The following is a 12,518-nucleotide window of genomic DNA, read 5'->3' as shown; positions in this document are numbered from 1 at the left end:
CCTGGTTGGTAGCAGTTTGAGTCTAAAGACATACGTCTACGCCACTGAGAGGGTGGGGGACGAAAGTGAAATGATTAGTACTAAATGAAATTTCTAGAAGGTATCTTAAACACAATGTCAAGCGTAAGCTTCATGTACCCATTATTTTTTATTTTTGCCTGTGATAGAATCTTTTTACTCATGCAGATTAAAATATTTTATAACCACATATGTTTCTGAATATTTTCTTAACTATGTTTCAGTGCAAGGTACAGTCACAGAGCATGAACATTTAAGATGTGAGAGCACTGCGGGAGATAAAAATTAACACATGCATAGCGAAACTTTGTAAATTATGCCAAGTTGGTAATAAACCTGTAACTGGAAGAAAGCCTCTAAGGCGATACATTGTTAGCCATGGTAATTACTAATGGTCAAAATCAAGGGGTGGCGTCATTTAATCAAAGTCTACTCAAATGTGTAGGAACTAGTTTTCCAGGCTTAACCCATTTAATTTTCTAATAGATTCAGGTTCTACTCATCTGATAATCGAACAGTAGCAGTGCAAATGCAATTGTGTTGAATGGTGAGATGTGTTCTCCTTGTCTGACAGTGGCATTAGAGGACAGCATGAATATAGATTTTATTCAAGGAGAAATTCAGTGAAGCCTGTGTGACCTCATTCACAGCTAGTAAGGATGTATTTTTTATGGTTGTGTGTACTACATATCGTAGCCAAAGTAAACCTTTCTGTATCTTGGATTCAGGGAAAAAGAGTCCCTAGATGACGTATGCTGTCTGTGTAGTCAAAACCGCCAGGCCCAGTGTCACCAACAAGGTGATTCATATGAACTAGATTGTTGAGTTTCTCCACTACTGCAAATAACAGGATTTGCCATTAACAAGGATATGTCGAATGGAGTACACCAGATTGAAACCATCCACCTCGAAAAAACATGGTGAGAAGCTTTTACCTTTATACGATCGAATCTCCATTACCATAGGACCCTAAAAACAACTTCAGAAGCAACTGTAAGAGGAACTTTGAACAAACCACAGAATAATTTACCAAAAACCATCCCATGTTTGAGAAGATTCCATTTACAAGTACCATTGTAAATATATAGTCGTTGAATAGACGTAGGCTTTGACCTTCAATTGTTATAGAAAGCTACGTTGTAGTGAGTAAAGTGAATTAAGCCTCATGTTTACTGCCGAATAAGTATATAATTTTAACATTTCTTCTTAATCTATAGGTGTACTGTGTATATTCTGTATATGTCTTTGTATCTTTTTGTCTTTCAGTTTTTATTTCATTTATTGTGTTAAAATGTTTGTTCTATTTTAATTTTGTGTTTAGTGTTTTTCTTATAGCAAAGCCATATTGGGCGATCTGTTGATTTCACCGAGGGGAATCGAACCTCTGATTTAAGTGTTGTAAATGTATAGACACACCGCTGTACCAGCGGGGTACGTTTAGTTGTGTTACGTGTTTTAGTTTGATACTGGTTATTTTATCTGATGGTTTAATTTTATCATTTTATCAGTTTCAAATGACGTTTTCTTGTTAATTCCATTTTAAATGTAGCTTTATTGTGCTTAGTATATTAGTGTGATATGTCTTTTTTGTTGCTATTGTTACTAATTACCACTCATCTCCTAAAATAATCTTTATCCTTTTATTTTGTTGTATTTATATTCCATAATTATAAAGGTTATTGACAAAAAAAATACATAAAGTATGAGATTGCTAAAAAAATACATATTACAAATTAAGCTGTATTGACTGATTAAGTCTATCATAGATTTTTAGTTGCTTGTGTAACACGAATATGAGAGCGATGGCCGAAATTGTGATGGATTCTCATTCAGTTGTCAACGCAACGAATGAGCCTGAATTACAAAATGATATTATTACTGTTGAAGGAGGGAACGAAGCATCGACTGACCAAAGTGGTGCTGAAAGTCAGCAACCTGATGTAGATAAAAAATGCATTGCTTGCTGTACTTCAGTTCTTAAAAAAATACAACCTTCAGGTTAGTAGATTCATTCAGTGACAATAAGCAATATGTGCTGCTACTTGTGTTAGTATTAATAATACTAATGATCATACCACTAGTATTTATAGTAGTAGTACTAACTTAGGCTTATCATTATTGTTTAGTATCACAATTTTTATTACTATTAGTGACTGGCACTGATGAGTAAAATTAACATATTGCTTGCTAGCATGACATAACTATAAACATGTTTGACAAAAGTGATTTAATAAAGAAAATGTGGACCTAGTATTTTCATTTTTTTGTGTGTATTCAGTGATTTAGTGTTATTGTTAGTAGCACTGAGTAACATATTACTGATGTAGTGAAAAAGAAATACACCATTTACCTTTAGAAGTTAAATAATCCAAGCTGTTTCACATGTTAGCACTATTATTACATGTTAAAAAAGTTACACACTTTTCCTTTAATTCCTTAGGTTTGTCATCATCAGAGTTCAGGACAGCTCGTGGAGTTCTTTTAGAAATAAACATAATGTTTTACCATTGTAGTGGTAATATAAAAACCTTATAACATGAGTACTTTTGAAAGGTAGACTCTTCAAAAGCACATAAATTGTAGTGTTTTGTCATTTTATATTATGATTTCTTGAACCTGTGTGTTTTTCTGACATATCATTGTAGTGGTAGTTTATACTGCTTACTAGGATGAAGTCAGTATTATGGAACACAAAGTAATAATCCATAATTTATATATATATATATATATTTGTATATTATAACAATAATTTTTAAGCCAAAACAAAACACATTAAAATTAAACAAAATACACTGCATTTTTAAAAGAATAGGTCCTAGGGTACAAGCTACAACATGGGATTATAAAATGTATCTTAGGTTTTGGAGGTGACTGAAGGAGTAGAACTCACATTGCAGTGGGGATACACCATCTATCAGTCTTAACCTCCAATTCACTAGTATTGCATAAGAAATAGACACAATTAGATTAGAAATTAGGAGAGTGAGATATAGGTACTGAAACCCACAACATTCTACATCAGACAGCTGTGGCAAGGTAACTGCTCTTCCATGTTAAAATAATAATAAGAAAAAAATGAAAATAAAAATAAAATAACAAACAAGGAAATAAGATACTGCCATTTGGGGGTAGGTAAGATGAAACTTGCCTCTTGAAGTTAGCATTCTAGCCCCCAGTATGGTAGAGGCACTAATTAACATGACAATGAACCATATTGGTATATTAAGTTTACTGTGACCATTTTGCTTTTATATATGGCTCTCAAGGTGTACACCTGCATAAAGAAGTGCCAAGTTCTTAAATGACCTTATTTTAAACTAAATATAATTATAATTTTCAGTAAAATTTCTCTTTTTTTATTTATTTAGTACATTTATTACAGAATAATTTTATCTAAAATATTTGCACATGTAGTTAAATGTTTGTTTGTGTATTGTGAAGCACTGAAGTACACAGTTGGCTAGCTATATTGTATCTACCACAGGCAGAATGATCAAATTTACTGCTGAGATTCTGGGATGTATAGTAAATTATGAATCAACTTTCAAATTGTTATTGTAAATGTAATTTTTTCAGGCTCATTTTTGCATTTTAACAAAAATATTTGAAGTTTTTGTCTTTTTTTGCAAATACTTGTATGTAACGATTCCAAACTTCTTTTTCCCATTGTTTTAGTAGTATCATCAAGCATGTTTAACTGGAAGAACACTACTTTGGTAAAGGAATAACAGATGATCAAAGCAGTATCACATTCAATGACTTTTCAACATCTGATGAATTGATAAGCCAACATTGTTAAGATCTGTGCCACATAATGCTAAAAACTACTGTTGCACTTAAGTAATAAATTCAGTGTGCTTCAACAGATGGTGCATTCATATTTAAAACTCTTCAACGACATTTTCACTGAAATTTGCTAGATAAAATGACTTAATGTGTGTCTAATAACATAACATCATGTGATTGTAAATCCATAATAATGAGTTATTGTGATAGCTGTTTACACCTGGTAATGCATCATGAGATGACATGAGTAAACAGTTAAATAATACTTGCTTAAGTTTTTAAGAACAAGGTTTTTCATAGGATTTCAGGACTTGGGGTGAAATACTCTTGGGTGCCAAATTATGAGGATGAAAATTTGTAAAGTGATAGTGAACATTTAAATTATTAAAGTAACAAAACTGTCTCATTTCATAGTGATAATCTGTTAATTTTGGATCTGTTTAATATCTACATGTGTATATAGGAGCTTTTGATAGTGGGGAAAAATTAAATTTTGTAGTGTTTGATAAACTAAAGAATATGCATTTTGAAATGGGTAAAAGTCATCCATTTTTTAAATTTTTAACAAGTGTGATCATTGTGTGGTAATTATAAGTTCAAACATCCATTCTTTAGCTCAGGGTTCCCAAACTTTTACAGCACAAGACTTCCCAAAACATTCTGTATACCTCACCTAATGAACCTATAGACTGAGTACATAAACAGGACTTTATATAGTTGCAGTTGCTTCCTTGACACTTTCTTATTGCTGTCTGGGTATCTGTAACTTCTAGTTTGAAAACTCTGCTTTCATCTAATAGTGAAGCTGACTTACAAATACCAACTTTTGGTTAATGTACAACTTATTAGGATTTATCAAGGGACAGTTTGCTGGCTGTGAAAAAGTTTGCATCTTTTACAATGTCAGTATGTTGTGAGAGTAGAGAATGATATATATATATATATATATATATATATATATGTTTTCTGACAATAATGGTCAGTATTTGGGATTTGTTTAAATGTTGTCAGTAGGTCGCTCCAATATTGGCAAGTATTTGTTTTATAGGTTACATGACAAAACACCTCAGTGGTTTAAAAAAATAATTGAGAATTGAATGTGCAAAAAATATTCCAAGTTGATGTTGCACAAAGAATGACTAGATTAAATTTTGCCTTCAACTGATAGTGTTTGGATGTATACAGCCATGGAGGTTTCAGATCATAATTTGTATTCATAAAAGGTAAGGAAAATCTGCATTTTGTCCTAAATAATAAGCAAAATGATATTTTTTATAAATGAGTAACAGATGAATATTTTCTTTCTGCAACACAGTATAAAGTAAATGGGATTTCTCTATTCATCTCCTATGGCTGTTTTTATTTATATAAAAAGATGATGTTAGATTTCCATTAAACATGCCCAAACTGTTGCATAGAAATGTATATTTATTATTTTATTTATTTGAATTCCTTTACTGCTCAACAAATTATAATTTACAAAAGCATGTATGCAGTTAGTTATGTTTACTGTAAGGAATTACTGCAGGACATTTTACCAGAAAAGAATGCGTGATGATTTAATTATCCTTATTAAAAATTAGTCTGCATAAAAATGTTTAGTGAAGTTATCTAATTCATGTTATTAGAAGGTGCTTTCTCATTATCACTGAAGAAATGCAAAGATACAATTTGAATGAAATAATTCTGCTACAGTGCTTCCCTCCACTCACAAGATTAGCTATTCTTGCCTTGTGCTGCCTCTGTGTGCAAACATTTTTTTCATGCATGTCATAAGCTTTCTGCTCCCCTATTGAATAAAATGATTCCAACATTTCTTTCATGCAAGTTGTCATGTGTCATTTCTCCACTAATAAGTGCATGACATGTGATGCATATGACTCTCTACCAAATTATTACTTCTCATTTGGTAGAGCTTGTGTTCAGATGTGTTTTTTTTTGTTTCAAGTTTCACTTGCAAAGTGGTTTTCCTTTACTTCCACGTTTATTTAGGCTGTTTCTTTACTGTAATACAATTCTAGTTTATTACAGTCACATTATTATTTATAATTTAGATTTTTGGTTGAATCTTCTTGATTATGAATTCTAAAGTTAAAATTTGTGTTACTACTTTGTGGGTTACACTTGCAACTGGTGCCATATCAAAGGCCTCAGGTGCAGGCAATATAGTGGGAGATTTGCTCGCATTTATTCACAAGAAGATTGAATATTAATTGGGTCAACTGGTATTTCTAGACCTCACCTCACTTCTTCCTGAACATACTGAGCCTGTTTAGACTGACAAGGACTTGGATCCCTATTTCCACCTCCTGATTTTGCTGTGTCTTCCCACTTCCCAAACTACTACTCAGGATTCATTAAGTCTATTACACATTTTATTTCTCATACATATGATGTTTTTTCCCTTCTGCCTACTTCTTCTGAACCATGTTCTTCCTAACTACATGACCAATCTTCTTTCCCCAAATATTCAGGTATATGCTGACCAGTTTGCCTCACAATTAAGTGATGGGGTTAGCATGCCTTGCCCCCAGTGGGCTTTGGATCATATCATCTTACATATCATCATTCAGACCAATAATTGTTAAGGGGATAGTCTCCAAGTCTCCTATAAGTCTGACCCCTACACAATTTTCCCATCTTCATCTTCCACTCACATCACTTTTACCATAACTCTGTACCATCCATCTTCTCTCTGAGACTTTCCATTGAAATCATGAGGGTTTTTTTTTTGTGACATTCTCTCCCTTTTCTCTCTCACATTGGTTTGTTTCTCATCTTTAGTACTGACTTTGCATATGTGATTTCTCTTTTGTTTAGACTTATTAGGTTTTTATGGGACCTTAAATCACATCCGTTTACCTGTATCTTTGGAATTTATGTATCACCCCATTTTAGTGGCATTACATACTTGACATGGTCCCATAGTCCTTGAGTCCCCTGTTTCATCTGTACAACAACAATCTATCTATTCCAATCTTTTTGCCTGTTTTTCTCATCATTTTTTTGACAGTGTGTGTCACATTACTAATAGTATTTGTGATTGCCTGTTGGGTTCTGATTCTTTGGGGGCATGACATGCCAAATTTCATCTGTGGTGTCCTTTCATCAAAGATCACTTTGTTCTTCAAGTTTTATTGGAAGGATTTGTGATCCCATTTCTTTCCCCACATCACATTTCTTATACCCATTTCCTTCCCTCTGCCTTAGGATCCAATAATTGAACAACATTTATTGGAGGTGTTTCTGGATCAACTATCTCAGTAGGCTATTAACCTGTTTGACAGATTTTACCAGGTTTATATTCCAGACTCTCTGATATTTCCAAGAAACTGGGGAATAGAAGCTTGTCATTTATTTGTCCCACCTCAATATGATTCCTTCAATTTCCACATTTCACCATGGAGTAATTTCTTTCCCTATGTTAGGGATTTTTTCAGATGTGTGGATGATCAAGATGTGTGTCACTAATGCTTACCTACACATCCCTATCTCAACACAGTCTCATCTGTATCTTAGATTCATCCATCATGGGGTGGTTAATCAATTTTGTACCCTACTCTTCAGGCTTATTTCTGCTCTTTATGTTTTCTGTTTGGTGGTCAGAGATTTTGTTCATCATATTTATGCTCTTGGGCTGCAATTCACCATTATATAGATGACTGGCTTTTTATGCCTAATTACAAACTGGAGTTGGCTAGCCATACTTGTCAGCTCCTTCATGTGGCTGCTTGATTGAGCTGGTTACTCAAATTGGAGAAGTCCTTCCTCCATCATACCCAATATCTTGTCCTTTAGGTGTTTTTTTTTAACACTCATGTCAGTTGGGCCAAGCCTTCTCCTCCATGACTTCATTCCATGGAATTCTTAGTTCATCATGCTTTTTAGCTCCCTCACTTTATGCGTATGAAGCTCAATTGCTCTTAGGGATGTGGTCGTCAGTGACTTTGCTGGTCCCACTTGGCTGTGCACAGGCTTGGCTTCTGTGTTGGCAGGTGCCCTGCTTTCTTCTCCTCATCTGTATTTACATCTTTTCATGGTTGCATCCCTTCAGGACTGAGGTACATGGGTCTATCACCAATTGACTTTGAGTTTGTGCATATCAATGTCTTTAAGCTTCTAATTGTCCATCAGGCTTTGAATCACTTCATAGCATTGCCTGGTGGTAATTCATTCCAACATTTCTACAGTGGTTGCATGTATCAGTCACCAAGGGGGGCATCTGGTCAAATCTCTCTGTACATTTAATCTCTTATACTGGGCCCATATGCATCACATTCATCTTCTTGAGTTTAATATTCCAAGTGCTTTTATTCTTGTAGTGGGTCATTTTTCCAGCCCTGAAAAATTTTGTTTGACGGGGTGGTCTTTAGATTCCCTTGTATTCCAGTGGCTTTGCACGTGTAGATGCATTTGTCACAGCCCTCAATCACAAATTATCCCCCCATTTTGGTTTCCCGTACTTCATTCTCAGGCTTTGGTGGTTGATGTCAGCATCCAGGATTAGTCCTACAAATTCCTTTGGGTTAATTCTTCTGTGCAATTACTTCATTGGGTGGTCTCTCTCATTCCTACCATTCTGTATTGAGTCCATCTGATTGCTCCCTGTTAGTCAGCATAACCATGTTTTCCATGAGTACACCATATGCAACTTTTTTCCCTCAGTACCCCTTCCCTTGTCTTCCACACTGTACAGCCATGTGGATTCATGGATTAACTTCCACACTTTGAAATGCACACTGTAGAGATAAGGTTTTTTCACAAATTGCTTATAGGTAAATAATCTCATGATGCAATTGCTTCATAAACTTGCCCATTCTGAACCATACCACTCTTAGGCTGCAGTGGGTGATGCAGAAAGGAATTCCTCTCCATCCTTTCCATGCCTTGTATTGAACAAATCGGTATGATCTGCTTTTCAAAATAGGGTTTTGTAGTTACTCATTGCTCCTTTATTTTTTCCACCCTATCTACTACATATTTCACAGATGAGTGAAGACTTTACGTGGTCAGAAGTGGTATGGTTCCCCTCTTCAGATTTGACTCTCTCATTTCCAGGGGTATTCTTAGACACTTTTTATAGGTACTTTTGTCATCCCCTGCACTGGTCTCTCCACCTTACCAACATGGGTACTAGCTAATCTTGTGAAGGGTGGGAAGTACCATATAGGAAATGATAATTTTTCTATACTGAAAAAAGTATTTCATTAAGGTATTTCCTTCTCCTCACACACCCCACCCTTCCTGCCCACTTTCCTCCAGTGCTTACATCTTCTTCCAAATTTCAAAATAATGGTAATGCTATGAACCAAGCAAATTTAAATCAAATATTACTGAAGATTAGTATAATAAAGGTACTTTTTAAATCTTAACTAGGAGCTATAACTGTTTCTTTTCAGATGGGAAAGTGGTGTGCATAAAAGCATTCTGATTTAATAGACACTCATATGTTGAGCAGCAGCATATGAGTTTTAATTTTACAGGTGACTGAAGGGACTTGTAAGAGCAAAGTGTAATAATTCTTTAAAAAGTTGTATATTGGTGCAACACAGTATACTCTATGTTCATCAGAAGTGTGTCCAGTGTGATAAAAAAATAAAGTAGAAAATTACTTCCAGTATTTGGACTCATTTGAAAAACCATTATAGTACATTTGGAAAAGAATAAATAGAAAATGGGTGAAAGAGAGAGTTAATGCATCAAATACTATAACATAAACTACATTCTTAGAAATATTGAATATACCACAGGCATGGACCATAAATTACTTCAGATCTAAAGCATATGACTATAAAATAACAAATAATTGCAACATATGGTCATTTATATACTGTAGTGTCAGATGTTGATTTTTTGGTACTTTATTATTGCACTACGACCAAGGTACAACATAAAAAAAAATGGGAAAATTTTCTGCACCTATGTGTTTGAAGAAATATATTGTAAAGTGGATAAAAATTAAAGTTTTTTAACAGTATAAAATGCTGCCCATAACATCTCTTTCACTGCTGAATATTTACAGGAGTGACAGAAGTACTTATTGTTCTTACTACTAACTGGAATGAGCATGACTGGAAGAGAATATTGGCTGTTGTCAATGTATATCTAATATTTGGATCTCATACTGAAGAGAATTTTTGACAGACTTCCAGGAATATGCTGAATGAGACCAGTACAAATCAAAGACATATTGCTGAGAGACAGTTGAGCAAACATGGTGAAAAGAATGAACTTAATATCTACTCTGAGCTTCACTGCACATGCTATACAGCTTGTTATTAATGTTGGTGTTTTTAGTTAGAAAGCAGTAATAGGCATTTTGGTGAACCTAAGATGAACAACTCATTTCAAGTACTCTATGTTAGCCAAGCAATGTTTACAGACAAGGCTGTACAGAATAATACATGTTACTTATGCAATGAATGTGAACAATTACCATCTCTGTGTGCTTAATAGCAGGTTATTCTTGCAAATATCATAGGAACTTTGCTTCTTACAAAAAGGAATTTTTGAAAATGTGAAAATGAGTAGAGCCAGTACTTGAGTATTTGATATAAGTTCCAGTTTCATTGTTCTCAGATGGGTACTTGAAGAAGGAACTTCATCTAAAGGAATCCATATTATACACAACATAATGGTGAAAAGCCTTACCAAGTGGTTCTCTGGAAGTTGACACTTTACAACCCACACAACATTACCAAGCAAACTGCATTACTGCATACAGCTCTTGATTTAAAAAAACATCAAAAGAAAAATATCTTTAGGCTTCCACAGCTTGAATTTATTACCTCTTGCATTGGAGTTTTTATTTCCATTTTTTTCATTACACTACACAAAAATGTTATCTACAGAAAAATTTCTAATCCACTAAAAATTGTTAACACCTCAGTCAAATCATTTCTTTTTTTGTGTTCCAGAAGCAAGCTCAAACCTTAAAGCATATCTTGTATAGCATAATTGTACACAGCTGTTATTACAGGTTACACCAAATGTGTTAAAAATAAATTAAGACTTATGATTCAATGTCTTTCACATTTTCACACTTCAGAAATTATTATAAGACAAAGGAAAGTCTATTAGTGTTTACAAGTTATTACAAGACTGATGAAACTTTGTAGAATGGATGGCAACTGCCTGTTATGGAAACACAAGTGTAAAAGGATGATTTTTCAAAAGTCTTCCACCTTTTGTCTTCAGAATTATTACAAGACTGTTAGTGATAGTAATGATAGTACAGTTTCTCCTTGAGTATTCTGTGATGTAAGCTACTGCAGATACTTTTTGGGAGTTTTAACTAAAACCCAAAATGTTTAATCAATTTTGTTTTATATCTTGAGATTTTATTTCTTCAAAATTTATTTTTAATACACAGATGCAAACAAACAAACAAACAAACCAGATGACTTAAAACTTTCCTTAAAAGTTCCATTGAATACCTTCCTATTAGAACAAGCATAGAAAGAAAAATGTTGACTGTGGGTATGAACTTCCAGTTGTAGTTCAACATTGTTAATATAGTAATTTATTACAACTGGTTAAAGCTCCTATACTTAGTAATTATTAAGGTGTTATGTTGTCAGAATTGCTGCATTAAAAGTAATCTTAGATACAAAAAGGTGTATATTAGTTGAATCAATTACACATAAATAATACTTTTGTTTGATTTGATAGATACATATGGTATATGTGATTTAGGTTTAATATTTTATGTTGCTTGATTTTTAATAATCTTCACAGTTCGACAAGCAAAAGAAAGTGTTACTTTTAGTTTTGAATAATTTAATTTCTATTATAAAATTATAATTTTCTGAGACGTGAAGACAAATTGTGATGGGAAAAAAAAAGAGTACTTTTGATACATAACATACAATTAACAAAGAATTGATAAAGCAGAGTGCTAAAATATATCTTTAATCAGTAGAACTCCTATTTTATTACAATAAAGAAAAGAAAGAAATACACTGAATTCTACTATTTGAAATAAACTTTAATTAGTGCTAAATTTTCAAAAGTAAAATTAAAGTAAATCTTTATTTGAAAAAAAAGTTTAAAATTTAGTTTGATAATGAATAAAAATTACTGATTTTTATTTATCCTCCTTTCTGAGGACAGGAAACAGAGGGTATTTTACGCAAAGAAACCAAACTACTAGATGACCATTTACCTACATCTTCACAATCCAGTTCAGATGTGACAAGTGTGCTGTCCTCTTTTAAAAGGTATAGTAGTTTGGTACCACAAATCTTTAGTAACATTATAATATTCATTTCTATTGCATACTTAGTTACAAAAAAACTACAAATAAAGAAATGAACTTGTCCATAATAGTTGATAGTTATGCAACAAATTTTCCATTCAATGCTAAGAAAAATCAAAGTAGTAGCACAAGAATTTGTAAAGAAAATAATGTGTTGAATTGTCACAAGTTAAACATCATACATTCACAAGGCACAAGTGTGGGGCCTGTAATTTAACAGTTTTCACAGCTGACTGTACACAGACCAAATTAATGTGACATGTTTACAAGAAATGTTATGAAAATGTACCACACGTGTTTTTAAAACTAATGAATGTTATATTTTTATGTGTAAAAGGTTTGTCATAATTATATTGATTGAAAGTACTCATCCCTTGTTGTGGAAAAATTTAAGTTAATCTGTCAATTTAAATTACTTCATAGACTTTGTTAATTGTGTTACAATTTTGGTTTCATT

General features: G+C 33.1%; 1 long non-coding RNA gene across 1 annotated transcript; it reads left to right on the top strand.

The window, feature by feature from the left end:
* Positions 1-1,767: 1,767 nt before the first annotated feature.
* LOC143251238 (uncharacterized) lies at positions 1,768-12,024 on the top strand. The gene is made up of 2 exons (XR_013028544.1): positions 1,768-2,016; positions 11,917-12,024. It is a non-coding gene; the product is annotated as an uncharacterized LOC143251238 (long non-coding RNA).
* Positions 12,025-12,518: the final 494 nt, after the last annotated feature.

This window comes from Tachypleus tridentatus, chromosome 5 (assembly GCF_004210375.1).
Source record: "Tachypleus tridentatus isolate NWPU-2018 chromosome 5, ASM421037v1, whole genome shotgun sequence".
Classification (NCBI taxonomy): domain Eukaryota; kingdom Metazoa; phylum Arthropoda; class Merostomata; order Xiphosura; family Limulidae; genus Tachypleus; species Tachypleus tridentatus.
This window is presented reverse-complemented; position numbering and strand designations above follow the sequence as displayed.